Here is a 15,333-nt window from a genome sequence, read left to right on the forward strand (position 1 = left end):
TTTTAAAATAGCTTAGAGTTTTTGTATTTCAACCAAAACGACTTGCGACACACATGTCATTGTGGCCCTTGGCATACGAGGCTATCTTCTATGCTTACATATTTTGATTGTACTATTTTTTCATTTCTATGTTCGCATATCATATGCACGTAAAAGAACGCTTGGCAGCTGGAATTCGAAATAATAGTAGACTGGCCGATCCAAATTTCCCGCATAGCACACTGTATGACGTAACCCAGCCGATGCAGAAAAGTTAAACCCCATATCCTTTTTAAAGATCATAATATTTCTCGGCTAATTGAAATGATATTGCCACATGAACTAATAGCTACGTATGAATTTTAGCTACAACTATAAAACTATAGCCGGAACTGGTCCTTTTTTATTTTCTTATGGATGTCTTTTATTACTCGGTAACCATGGGGATGATAAAGTACGCTTGAATTCTAACGTCCATTGAATGAAGAACAAAGTAATGTATTTTACATGCTATTAATTTAAGATGTTTGTTCGAATTATTTTTTCCTCGCTGTCGTGTAGCAGGCATCTTAAAATCAATTTCATCCTGTTCTTTGGCGAGAGGGTTCTCCGTGTTTCGTTTGCGTTGCCATGGTGATATTCATGCCCATAATTTACAAGATGTTAATCTTAATGTAAAGATATAAGAAGTAAAATTGAAATATAGCTGAATTATTTTCAAAACCCTTCCTGTTATTAGTCAATTTTAATTCCACTCAATTCAATCCGAACACGACATTTTACGTTAGGCTATGTCATCGCATGAACTCGCTTTTGCAATAATGACAAACAACAAAAAATCCAAATTCTATTAAATCAATTGATTTCCTTATCACGGCATGCGTTTACATGCATCCAGTCGTCAATTTTCAATACATTCTAAATATGGTCATATTGATTTCTGCTTGCCAGACGTCGTGAAGAATCATTATCCCCCTTCGTGAATAAAGTACGGTTGAAATCCGAACCGGTTTCCGTTTGTTTTGTTACGCGCCCGTATTCCAATATCCGGTCCGCAGTTAAAGAGTTGGCGGTTTCCGATTAGCCAGAATTGAATCGGTTCATAAACACGATTGCAAAAGATTTATGGTAAATATAATCAACTTGACTGCAACAAACAAAGGTCACGGTATTTAATCAAAAAAACAGAGCAGTTGTTATAGGCTACAACTTTGTTTGTTGTGTATACGGTCAGTACAGAATTACAGTATACGGAAGCTGTGGTGGCTCGGTGAGTAAGACGCTGGCTTGCTAGCCTGGAGATCTCGGGTTCGCTCGTGGTGTTTGACGAGGAGGTTCCTAGGGATTTTCCGGAGTGGTTTCCCCTTGTCAGTGATAGTGGAGGGGCCTAACAAGGACCGTGTCTAGTCGTCCGGATGGGACGAAAGAACCGTCGACGTCTGTTATTCGAAATACAAGTAGGCTGTAGCGCCGCTGTCCGGTCAAAATTTCTCTCATAAGCCCGTCTCTATTAGGGTGTTCGATCCCTGCATTGGCTAGCTAGTCTAGAGGTCACGTGTTCGATCCCTGCATTGGCCGAGAAAGTTCATTGGGATTTTCCGACGTGGTTTCCCCTTGTCAGTGGTGCAGAACGGGGGGCCTGACAAGGACAGCTGTCTAGTCCTTCAGATGAGACGAAAATCCAAGGTCCCGTGTATACATTGGAATGCACGTAAAAGATGCCTTGGCAGTTGGAATTCGATATAAGAGTAGGCCATAGTGCCCGGGCAAAATTTCCCTCATAACACACTGTATGGCGTATCATTAGCCCAGTATAGGAGCAGAACAGTAGGACGTTAAACCCCATTTCATTTCATTTCATTTCCGTCTTTATTAGCCCAGTCGGTGCAGAAAAGTAGGATGGCTGTGATGAAAAGCAGGACGTTAAACTCCTGAGAGAGAGAGAGAGAGAGAGTGAGAGAGAGAGATTTTATTTGTATTTACCTATTGGTATATATATGTTTAGGATGTCGAGGATGCTTTACCCCTGTTTCTGGTTTGTTAATAAGCTATTAAGTTCCATTGATTTACAGTGTGTTAGTCCGATAGTTTATCGACAAGACGTAGTAGAATAACGACAAATAATCGCCTGTTTGTGTTCTTCTTAACCTGTCTGTGTTGTTCTTAACTTGCTTAACCTGGGCGACCTTCGGTTATAATTTTTTCACGGCTAGTGGTCAGAACTGGAAACCGAACGCGAATGGTCATGACCATCGTCTGTACAAAATGGCTGCCCCCAGGGACATGGTGATGTCATTTTACTCTGCTTTAGACCTCGACCATAACCCTACAAAAAGCTCAAGAAAGGTTTATATATCTCTCCGTTATATAGTTTAGTAAACAAATAATACTTTCAAGAAGTTAAATTTGCGCGACTCAAATTAATTTTAGAGACGACAAAATTCCTTGTAATTTGACTTTACGTTTTGCATAGCGCAAGTATTGAAATTGTGCGTAATTTTAAAACTTACATAGATTCTACACTTTGGTTTCATCGACATCGCCATCTTGGAACTACTCCGACCATGCCACAACAGCATGGTTCAGTATTTTCGGACTATGGTCCGTACTAAATGAACTTCGAATTCAGTTAGTTCGACCATAGTCAAGAAATCACGATAACCGAAGGTCGCCCTGTTTGTGTTGTTCTTAACCTGCTTAACCTGTTTGTGTTGTTCTTAACCTGCTTAACCTGTTTGTGTTGTTCTTAACCTGCTTAACCTGTTTGTGTTGTTCTTAACCTGCTTAACCTGTTTGTGTTGTTCTTAACCTGCTTAACCTGTTTGTGTTGTTCTTAACCTGCTTAACCTGTTTGTGTTGTTCTTAACCTGCTTAACCTGCTTAACCTGTTTGTGTTGTTCTTAACCTGTTTGTGTTGTTCTTAACCTGCTTAACCTGTTTAACCTGTTTGTGTCATTTACCTACTTTTACCATTCACCTATATCAAAGGTTCTCTCCTGAATTCTTTCCGACGTGGTTCCCCCTTGTCAGTGGTGCAGGACGGAGGACTTGACAAGGACAACTGTCTAGTCCTTCGGATGGGACGAAAAACCGAGATCCCGTGTATACTTTGGCGTACACCTATAAGATACCTTGGTAGTTGGGATTCGATATAAGAGTAGGCCATAGAGCCGATTCCCGGGCAAACTTTCCCTCATAGCACACTGTTTGACGTATGCCCGTCTTCATTAGCCCAGTCGGAGCAGAACAGTAGGACGTTAAACCCCATTTCATTTCATTTCTGTCCTGTAATTCCGACCTCTTCAAATTACGTAGAACCCTATTACAGATTTCAGCAAATTTGAAATACGAACTTAGGAATTTTTAGAATGTGTAAGCATACCTTACCTGTGAAAGACACGCGTTAATACCTTACCTGTGAAATACCTTACCCGTGAAAGATATGCGTTAATACCTTACCTGTGAAATACCTTACCCGTGAAAGACACGCGTTAATACCTTGCCAATGAAAGACACACATCAATTCCTTACCTGTGAAAGAGAGAGAGAGAGAGAGAGAGAGAGAGAAATGGGGTTTAACGTCCACTCGACACAAACTAGGTCATTTCGGGACTAACATATGGTTTTTTAATTTTATTTCAATAATTTGCTTGCGCATAGGGGTCTTTAGCAGTGGGAGGAAACCGGAGGACCCGGAGAAAACCCACGAGGTTGGACAGGCGACCCTACTCCTTGTCACGTACAACCGGGGATTCGAAACCACGCCAGTCGACTCAATGACAGACTTTATGATACAGCGCGCGCACGCTAACCATTCAGCCATCCAACCCCCCCTTACCTGTGAAAGACACACGTCAATACTTGAGTGATCGATTGAACTAGAAGTCAATCATAAAAAGAATTGTTTCAGTAATATGGTCTATTACTTGTGTTTTTTTATTTTATAAAATGTGTTATATATTCTATATTTAGACTTAGAAAGGGACGTGATGATAATACGGTGTCTGGAAGGGAAAATTAAACTCAATTTGATGATTATATCTATTTCTGTAACCATAATCAATCAGTCAGCGATATTCTGAATCCATAATTAGTATCTGATATAATCACCTTATCTCTGTCAATTACTTGACATACTCTCTCACTTTATTCAATTCATTTCATATTTCTCTTATAGATGGTTTCAGTCTTCATTAACGCCGTCGGTGCTGATAAAATATAGGAAGATGATCAACCCCATTTCATTTCATTTTTCTTATGGCTTATATTCCGTCTACATTAGACCAGTAGGACGTTAAACCCTATCTCATTTCATTTATCTTATGGCTTACATTGGACGCGATTTATTTTCACTCGCCCGTGAGTATTGTAGTAGTTATTTAACGCTTTGGTATATTTCTGATATTCGCTTGTGGTGTGTACTCACATGTTGTCTTTAGCAATGAGAGAGAGAGAGAGCGATGGGTTTAACGTCCACTCGACGATACAAACTAGGTCAATTCGGGACTAACATATGGTTGAATTTTATTTCAATAATTCGATTGTGCGTAGGGGTCTTTAACAGTGGGAGGAAACCCACGAGGTTGGACAGGCGACGTACCCTACTTCTCCATGTCACGTACAATCACGCCAGTTGACTCAATGACAGACCATATGATTCATTGCGCAAGCGCTAACCATTCGGCCGTCCCACCCCAATTTAGCAATGAAAGAAAACCGAAGAACACGAAGAAAACACATGGCACACAAGGACCTTTAAACATCACAGGGTGCTTCCACCGAATTCTAGAACTTTCTTCCAATAATCTTTCACTGTTAATATACGATGAATACAGCGTTTCATGTAACGTTAAAAGTCATTCGGTTTACTTCATTCCATTACGTCCTAACTAAAACGATTTGATTTCTTGATTTCTCTTATCACCAACAGTAACACCCGCCATCAACAGCATTAAATATTTAATCGGTTGTCTGAATGTAGCACAGCTTGTGGCTGTCCTAATGGCCATCTTTACACCATTTTCCATTCCCACTAGCAGATTACTATCCATTATAATAACACCCCAACTATCCCAGCTAAAAAGGAACAGAATAGATTATGGTTTTAGGGTTTATCCGCTGTATCTTTAAATGTTTTTTGGGTTTGGTTTTTTTTTATATTTGAAATATACTTATAAGATTCCTTTTATACGGTAGAAATATAGTTCAAGCCATTGGTTGAAATAAAAACATTTATCATTTCATGTTTACTTGTAGCTAGTGAAACCTATTTTAGAGAGAGAGAGAGAGAGAGAGACGATTTGGGAGCTAACGAATGGTATAGCAGTATTTCTTCAATGATTCGGTTGCGCGTCGGGTGGGGGGGGGGAGAGAAAACCCACGAGGGGAGGCTGGCGACTTAACTCCTTGTCACGTGCAAGCTTGGAATTGAAACCATGCCACACGACACCATTTCGGGACTAATCTATGATATAATAATATTACTTCAATAACAGGCTTGCGGGGGGGGGGGCGGCACGAGGGTAGGCAGGCGACTCTACTCCTTGGCACAATGACAGTCCGACTCAATGACAGGCCTTATGATCTAAAGTCACGCGTCTATCAGATTGCATTATAGGTTATGATTCACTAGTGCGCATGTACAGGACAAAATTATTCAGGTTACGAGGGCGACTCTACTTCGCCACGTACAATAAAAGTGTGGATCGAACCCACGACACTTGCATCAATAACAGGCCTTGCTCTTAATATCTAAAATGTCAAAGATATCCAAAAATTATTATGAAATGTCATTTTCCAATTTGACTCACACCCGACGTATCTTCTATGTCAAATTAAAATGTGTTGTTGGGGTTGAAGTATTTTTCATGTTGGATATATAGCAATCCATGTGGACTCTAGTTTTGGCACCTTGTTCAAACGGAAAGATAACGGTAACTACATTATGGCGTAATCCACGTCAAAGTGGAAAGCTTCAGAACAAAAAAAATAAAACGTCATTTTCTCGCCTATAGCACTGGAATTGTCGATAGCCAATAATTGCGTAAAGCAAATCGAAATCTATTTTGGGCGGATATGGAAGTCGGTAACGTTATTACGGTATTTCTGTGGTAAACTGTCATTAAAGATATTATAATCAGAAAGCGGGTTAAGGATGGGTTAATCGGTATATCTCAGACGGTGTCAGTTTTATTTAATGTCATCGACTGTCTATAGAATCTGGCTGTTGTTATTTATAATGTAGTCCAATATTTGAAATGGTTATCCCTCGGTTTAGTTAAGTTTGTACAGGCTTACGTGTGATTATACTGTCTCGTGTGGTCTGGAGACATGGAATTTTCAAAGCTGGGAATCATCTATCTAAATAGTATTATTTGTATTGAATGATAAGAGATACTAGTTTCCTGTATGAGACGATAAGAGATAAGAATCGTTGTTTAAAGATACATTATGGGAGATTAGATAAAGAGTTGATATTTCTCACTATAATAGTTGAAAAATAAATAAGGTCAATAAAATATGTTGAAAATTTCAGTCAAATTGCTCCACTCTGAACCGAGATATTAGCTTTTTAATTTTTAGCCTAGCCTCGATCATCATTACTAAAGTCGGTACGATAAAAAAAAAACATAGTCTCGATTTTCCAGTTTTGGATTTAATCATCAATGAGCGTTGAGCAGCAGATCAGATTCAAATCCAGTGAAAATCCGACACATAAGATGGTTTGGATAAGTTAACTTTAATTAACTAATCCAAACCATTAAAATGTCTAATTGATAGTTTATATAACATTTAAGGCCTAAAGAAGGACCTACCTGCAATAGGCTGATTTAGCTCTTGCTTAATGTATGTTTGACGCCCGCTCGACAATATCTACTGTAGGTCATTGGGGACTAAAGTGTGGCATATTTATATTTCAATCATTTGCTTACTTACGCTTGTCTTTAGAAGTATGATGAAAGCGGGGGCGGAGAAAATGTGGCACCCAACCTCAGGCCTCATGGGATAGGTATGCAATCGGTCGGTGCGCCGCCCCAGGACCCATAAGAGTCTATGGGGCCTATGCTTTTTGTGACAGCATTGGTTCTTTATATCACGTTCAGATGACAAGACCAGTTTAACTTCTCATAATACTTTTATTCTTCTTCTAACATATTATGTACAAAACTTAAGACTCTGTAATTAGCTTGTGTTGAGGGAGCCATGGCCCTAGCTCGGCTAGGCACGAATGTGCCAACTCACAACTAACTTACATTACATGGCCGTTGTCCGGTCTTAACTCCAGACCTGCGTGGCCTGTCCTGGCCGGACCTTTTCTCGATTCGTTTGTTCTCTGGGCTTATAAACCCTTCCAGACAAAGGAATCTTATTAGACATCTGGCTGATGTATCATGTATCATATCAGGTTTAACATTTGCTTATCATCAAAGAAAGTTTAAATAAGACATGCCAACAAGATATGGTTAACTAATCGTTACATAATCACATAGACCAAGAACTCCAGGGATGTCGATAGCGAACAGGTGTCAAGTTGGCAGGAAGCGTCTAAAACATCAGATAATCTGTGATTATGTAACATTTTTAATACTATGTCACTAACCCTTATGACCTTTTAAAAAGTGTTTTGATTCCTCAGAACTTAGATATTGGAAAGAAGGAGGGGGGGGGGGGGGGTAACATTGGCTGTCCTAGCACTGCACATGTGACCAAAGAAAGAAAGAACCGTATGTTAGAAATGAAATGAAATGCAATGAAATGGGGTTTAACGTCCTACCAAATAGGTAGCATATAAGAATGAAACTGAAATTATTAATCTCTCCCATTGTGTCTAACCATTGTACTGAGATTCTGAACCAAATAGATAGCACATAAGAATTAAATGGAAATTATCACTGAAATTATTAATCGAAGAGTTGCTGTGGTGAAACGTATAAAATCTGTTCATCTCTCGGCATTGTTTCGGTATAAATGATATAGTATAGTAAAATCTCTTCATCTCCCGGCATTGTTTCGGTATAAATGAAACAAAACGTACATTTACTGAACTGAAACTTTGTAGACAATGGCGACTGATTGGTGACTGATTAGTATCATGTCGTGATGTCCTGGTGTCGCCCTTCATAAATCGACAACCCGACAACCCGACAACCCGACATCACATTTTAACCCGACAATCCGACATTTTCACCCGACACCAGGACATTAAAAATACAAGAACTTTAACTATATTAAATCCACCATTCCTCCGCCTCTCTTATCCGCCTCTCTCTCTCTCTCTCTCTCTCTCTCTCTCTCTCTCTCTCTCTCAGTCTCTGTCCCTCTTAGTCCCGAAATGACCTAGTTTGTGTCGAGTGGACGTTAAACCCCATCTCTCTCTCTCTCCCTCTCTCTCTCTCTCTCTCTCTGACTGACCTGTCTGTCAGCAAACTCCTGATCATATATGGAATTGTCTATTTATTACGTCATGGTATGATTAACTGACCAGATGAGTATTTCCTTTGAAGTCATGTGGATCTTGTACACAGATCATATGTAGCTTGTAAATGACATATGGGATTAATTACATGTTTAATTAGAACGTGACTAACAGAAGTATACAGAGTTGAAAAGTCACTATCATATCAAACACCAGCTGGGGTCAATAAGTTCTATGCACCTAACTGATCGTTCAATTTGATGAAAGTTATAGAGCTCTTTGTCACAGACTTAACCAGGTCCATTCATTAGATTGTGTCTTTGACTAATAAATTCCAACTTCGTGGGTTTTCTCCGGGTCTTCCGGTTTCCTCCCACTGCTAAAGACCCCTACGCGCAAGCGAATTATTGAAATGAAATTAAATCATGTGTTAGTCCCGAAATGACCTAGTTTGTGTCGAGTGGACGTTAAACCCCATTTCTCTCTCCCTCTCTCTGACTGATAAATTGATTATTTTGTTCTCTTTTCAGCGTTTCTGTGTAAATGGTCTAATGAAGGTTGTGATAGGAATGACGAGTGCTGCAGTGGTTCATGCCAACAACTACATCCGGGTATGAACGCGAGATGTACAAAAAGTGTGCTCCATAATCCTTGCATATTTACACACCACTGTCAAGATAGACTCCACTGTGGTGCCGATAACACGTGCTGTTCTAAATACTGGGGAACGTGTCGTCGACAAATAGACTGTTGCAACAAGAACTACATTTGTATCGACGTGAAAGGATTTCATTACAGACGTTGTTTGCCAGCGCCTGTTGACGGCGTAGGAATAAAACAGAACGTCACAGCAATACTCACTATGTTTTCAACCTTTTTCATTCTGTTTTTAAACCAGTTTTAACTTCTTTGTAATGTTACAATAAAACCCTTTTTTGCATTTGGTACTAATGTCAAATTAATCCCGGAAAGGCGTGGTGGACATCTGTAACACTATCTTAGGGATAAAAGAGATCAGTTTCATACATGTAGGGTTTATTTACATCAGAACAGAATATTAAACAGCTACATAAATACAACAGGAACTAAACTACATCGGGAATATAAACGATAACATTAACATGATACATTAAGACAACCATTCCGTCCTCTTGCCACGGCAGCGGCTGAACTCGGGTGAGTCCATACCCCGATCTCGCGTCTCGTCCCCGCTCGTCAGTAAACTCCTGGTTATATAGCGTCCGACAATTAGTGAAAATGGATAAGAGTCATCATCATATATGGTATTGTTTATTTATCAGATTATAATATCTGTAATTGAAGTCATTATCAGGTCATTGTATGATGCACTGACCACCGAATTCCCTTTGAAGTCATACCGAGTGTTGTACACAGATGATGTGTAGCTTGTAAAGGATATATTGAATTAATTACAGTCGTGACTTAACAGAATTATATACGGGGTTGAAAAGGCGATATCATCTATTATCAAAACCAGCTGGGGTCAACAAGTTCACAGAATCTAAATAATAGGTCGTATTTTATAAATTAGAAAATTAATCACTTTGTCACACATCACAATTAATTTTGCAACAGTTTTCGTGCAGCACCCTCTTAATGAATTTACCACCATCTAAATGAATTTATCACCCTCTAAATAAATTTACCACCCTCTAAATAAATTTACCACCCTCTAAATAAATTTTTTACCCTGTAAATGAATTTACCACCATCTAAATGAATTTTTCACCCTTTAAATGAATTTATCACCCTCAAAATGAATTTACCACCCTCTAAATGAATTTACAGATCACTGATCCTACATGGAGAAGTGGAAATGAAATGAAATGAAATGGGGTTTAACGTCCTACTGTTCTGCTCCTAACCTGGGCTAATGAAGACGGGCATACGCCATACAGTGTGCTGTGAGGGAAATTTTGCCCGGACAGCGGCACTACGGCCTACTCTTATATCGAATTTCAACTGCCAAGGGATCTTTTACGTGCACGCCAATGTGTACACGGGACCTCGGTTTTTCGTCCCATCCGAACGACTAGACAGCTTTCCTTGTCAGCCCCTCCGTCCTGCATCACTGACAAGGGAGAACCACGCCGGAAAATCTGGATGAACTTTCTCGGCCAATGCAGGGATCGAACACCCGACCTCCAGGCTAGCGAGCTAGCTTCTTACCCACTTAGCCACGTGATCCCCATGGAGAAGTGGTATCCGGTGTTCTTTTATATAATTATATACCTCCCCCCTCCCCCACCCCCAAGCAAAACGGATTTCAGATTAATACTATAGAGTGGGAAACTATTGCTTATAATATATGTACAAATAACAGGTGTCCCAAAGTACAAAATGGAAATATCACGAACTAAATTTTCCTAGGTCAGTGCTTATGTTGAGACTAAACTTCTCCCCCAAATTCTTAAATCTAACCTACTATCTCGCCAACAATTACGAGCCCTAACCTTATTTACATCTCAGCCACCATGACAAAAATTGAGTTGACCTTAACAAATAGATTTAGCCCCTACACAACCTACCATGTATCAACCCAAGAATGCTATATTGAAAGGTTGTTCTTAGTGATTAAGTTTAAAGTCGGCTTCAACCGAAGGTGATATCGCAGACAAATTGTCTTATTTCATTATCTTAGCGCACGCGCAGCGATCTTTCCTGTGGGAGGAAACTGGAGTAAACCCACGAGGTTGAGAAGGCGACCCTATCTCCATGCCACATACGCTTACACCAGGCATCGAAACCACAGCCGCAAGCCAGAGGTGACCGACTAGCTAGAGGTCGAAGCGTGACACTCTAGACCACTAGGCCACCTCCCCTACCTACCTGTCGTCTGGAATACATAAATACTAATTAAGGGTGGTTGTATTAATCTGTTCATTTAGGAGCCGCCGTGGCTCAGTGAGTAAGACGTTGACTCGCTTATCTGGAGGTCTCGTGCTCGATCCCGGTGATGGCAGAGAGAGTTTATCTGAGTTTACCGGGGTGGTTCCCCCTTGTCAGTGGTGTCGGGCAGAGGGTCTGGCAATGGACGACATATGGTCGTGATGGCCGAGAGAGTTTATCGGAGTCTACCGGAGTGGTTCCCCCTTGTCAGTGGTGTCGGGCAGAGAGTCTGGCAATGGACGACATATAGTCGTTTGGATGGAACGAAAAAACGAAAAACTGACGTCCCATGTACACATTAGCATACACGTAAAATAACCCTTGGCAGTTGGAATTCAAAATAAGAGTTGAGGATCGCTTTCCGAGCAAAATTTCCCTCACAGCACACTGTATGGCGCATGCTCGTCTTCATTAGCCCAGTCGGTGCAAAACAGTAGGACGTTAAACCCCATTTAATTCCCTTACGAATAGTTTATGCTGTTAACAAACCCCATTTTACCACTGACAGAATATAAAACAAATATTCCACATGAGAAATTAAACTTTAATCTTTCACCATCTTTGCAACCTCGGCTTTAAATGACGGGCCGTGCTTTTGTCAATAATATGTCAAGTTATCATCATGATCATCATGCTCGACCCAGTATTATCACCATCCTCGGTCCAGTATCATCATCATCATCCTCGGTCCAGTATCATCGTCATCCTCGAACCAGTATCATCATCCTCGGTCCATTATTATCATCCTCGGTCAAGTATTATCATCATCCTCGGCCCAGTATTATCATCATCGTCGGCCCAGTATTATTAACATCCTCGGCCCAGTATCGTCATCCTCGACCCATTATTATTATCATCCTCGGCCCAATATTATCATCATCCTCGACCCAGTATTATCACCATCGGGTCATTATTATTTTGTGCTGTGGTGCGATATAATACCGCCGTCAGTGATGATAATAGGGTATTATGGTAATTTCTAATAAATAAAAATCAATAAATATTAAAGATACATTATGGGAGATTAGATAAAGGGCTGGCAGTTCTCACTATAATAGTCAAAAACTAGATAATGCAAAGGGAATATACTAAAAATTTCAGTCAAATTGCTCCACTCTGAACCGACATACTAGCGATTGAATATAATCTTTAAGTGGCATTTAGCGATCGGTAAACAGATTAACAGTTTTTATGGGATACAATCACTAGTTTTATTCTAAAAGCACGACGTTTCGACAGCGATTGAATGTTAGGCCTAGCCTCGATCATCGTTACTAAAGTCGATACGATAAAAAAAAACATAGTCCCGATTATCCATTTTTGGATTTAATCATCAATGAGCGTTGAGCATTTAATCATCAATGAGCGTTGAGCAGCAGACCGGATTCAAATCCAATGAAAATCAGACATATAAGATGGCATCAAGAGTTGATTATGGTCTGGATAAGTTAATTAATGTCTAATTAATAATTTATATAACATTTCAGGCCTACAGAAAGACCTGCAATAGGCAGATTTAGTTCTTGCATAATGTATGTTTAAGGTGTTGACATGTAGGACTGCAGACTGACACTAGAGGAATAGTTACTGGTTGCCGATGATGCCGATTACAGATGATGATATAAAATAAACCTTAAACCAATATGGCTGCAGAACCACATAAACAAAAGAGATTCAGAGCCAAAAAGTCTCACTGTCACGTATTTATCAGCAAAAAGACAAACAAAATGGACACAAACAAACAGAAAGGTTATCAAATGTCAATATAAAATGTATAATATATAAACTTGCACGTAATGGAGGATGAAATATTCCTTGAAAGGTCAAACAGAGAAGACCGTGACAGATCGTAAGAAAGTCAATATTTTCTAATAGTACTTTATCAGAACTTCAGACATTTGACATTTCAAAGCATAGCATGCTGTTCAATTTTGAAGAATGTATACAAATCTGACACTCGAAAAGGAACCAACCATGCGGCTTTAGAAGAGAGAGGAAATTCGATTATTGTCCTATCCACACAACTAGGGCATTTCGGGGGAATGGGAATCTGGAGAATGCCTTAAAACACTCGACCACACAATCCATTTAGAGGCACATTGCCATTAAATTCGAACGATCATCGATCGAATATTCAAGGCCAGCGATTTATTCCATACAAAGTTTTCTCTGAATTTGGCGGGGGGTGGATGGCCGAAAGGTTAACACGTGCGCGCTGTATCATAAGGTCTGTCATTGGGTCAACTGGCGTGGTTTCAATTCCCCGATTGTACGTGGCAAGGAGTAGTGTCGCCTGTCCAACCTCGTGGGTTTTCTCCGGGTCCCGTGGTTTCCTCCCACTGCTAAAGATCCCTACGTGCAAGCAAATTGTTGAAATAAAATTGAACCATGTGTAAGTCAGAAATGACCTAGTTTATGTCGAGTGGCCGTTAACCTCTCTCTCCCTCCCTGAATTTGGAGTCACGGCGGCTAAGGGGGTAAGACGCCGGCTCGCTAGCCTGGAGGTCACGTGTTTGATCCCTGCATTGCCCGAGAAAGTTTATTGGGATTTTTAAATGTGGTTTTCATGATTTAGGGGCAGTCAAGAATCGAAGCAGAATATTAGATTGCACATTTCCTGCTAGAGTTTATTAAATATGCATGCGGAATCAACCCTCTACTAATTTCTTTTTCAAATAAATGTAACATGCTAGGCTCTTTGTGATTAAAACGTTCAAAGCATCGGGTTGTTAAAATTTTATAAGCCAAAAATAACATGGCTTTAACAGGGCGCTTCTGGATTAAGTCTAGTAATTATTAATGTAGTGCGAGTTTTAAATAGACAATTTTTCCCTTACTGTTGTTTAACCCCTCTTCCTGCATCTTTTGGTTGACTTTTTGGTCTAGAATTGGGGAAAAGGGATCCAATTTGCAATTCATGCCAGTTTTGGGTAATACTGATGATATTACAGCGGAGGGATAGGGGGTGTAAAGTGTCTTTCTGCAGAGCAATCATTGTGTCGGACGTGAGATTTTGACCCCAGTCAACATCAAATCCCCGTAGCAAAAAATCTAAACAGTCAACCCCCTATAAAAATTATAATGAGAAGATTGCCAAATGCGGTCCCCAGTGTGCTTATAAAGATTGGAACCAACGGAATGTTGAGCAAAAAGCTACAGCCTGTGATGTAACAACCATTCCACATTGAAGTCAATGGGCAAATAATTGCTGTCTGGGACCTTCTGTGCCGTGCTCTGCTCATTGCAGTTACTTCCCTTATAGTAAGATACCAATGGTCGGCTAAAAGAATGGTCGCACAATCGGCATTCCTTGATATGTTCCGGTGCGATTTTAAAGTTCTACTCGATATCATGCAGTCGGACTGGAACAATTAGTCCAGAAAATGGTATATATATATTGTCGTTAAACTATTTTCCACAAAATAAATCTCAAGGCCAACAACGCAACGAATCACAGAGGGTTATTTAAAAAAAAACCAATTATTAATATCACTTGAATTTTAAATGAACACCTGTCAGAATACTGAATGTTGGGATAGAAATTAAGACATTATTTTTTAAAATTAAAAATAAAAATTGGAAATAAATAAATAAAACAAAAATAGTTCCTATATTTCGGCTTCCGTAATAACCAGTGAATAATTATATAGTTTTACTACACGCTCCTCGGTTCAAAATTAACGATGACACGTGACATGCATATATCACCGACTGAATCTATTTGTTAAGGCCAGCTCAGGGTTCGTAATTATCGCTGAGATGTAAAAAGGTTAGGGCACGTGATTGTTGGCGAGATTGTAGGTTAGGGTTAGGGTAGGCATTGGGGCTAGGTCCAGGGTGAGGATTAGGGTTGGGATTAGCGCTAGCCTTGTTTACATCTCATGACCTATGACGAAAAATTGAGCTGGCCTTATCATTTAGCACTAACCATATATCACTTGGAATTGGATTTTAAACAAAAGACAGCGATACAAGATTTACCGTTATAATTTAATATGTCATGCTGACAAAGGCTCAATTTTTAATAT

At 39.8% G+C, this 15,333-nt stretch overlaps 1 long non-coding RNA gene across 1 annotated transcript in view; it reads left to right on the top strand.

Moving 5' to 3' along the window:
• LOC126808573 (uncharacterized) overlaps window positions 1-9,335 on the top strand; it is a 41,863-nt gene extending 32,528 nt beyond the window's left edge. Inside the window, exon 3 of the long non-coding RNA XR_007674671.2 lies at window positions 8,926-9,335. This is a non-coding gene — a long non-coding RNA (uncharacterized LOC126808573). The remainder of the gene's footprint in view (window positions 1-8,925) is intronic.
• Window positions 9,336-15,333: the final 5,998 nt, after the last annotated feature.

The sequence above is a fragment of the Patella vulgata genome, chromosome 1, assembly GCF_932274485.2.
Source record: "Patella vulgata chromosome 1, xgPatVulg1.2, whole genome shotgun sequence".
Lineage (NCBI taxonomy): Eukaryota > Metazoa > Mollusca > Gastropoda > Patellidae > Patella > Patella vulgata.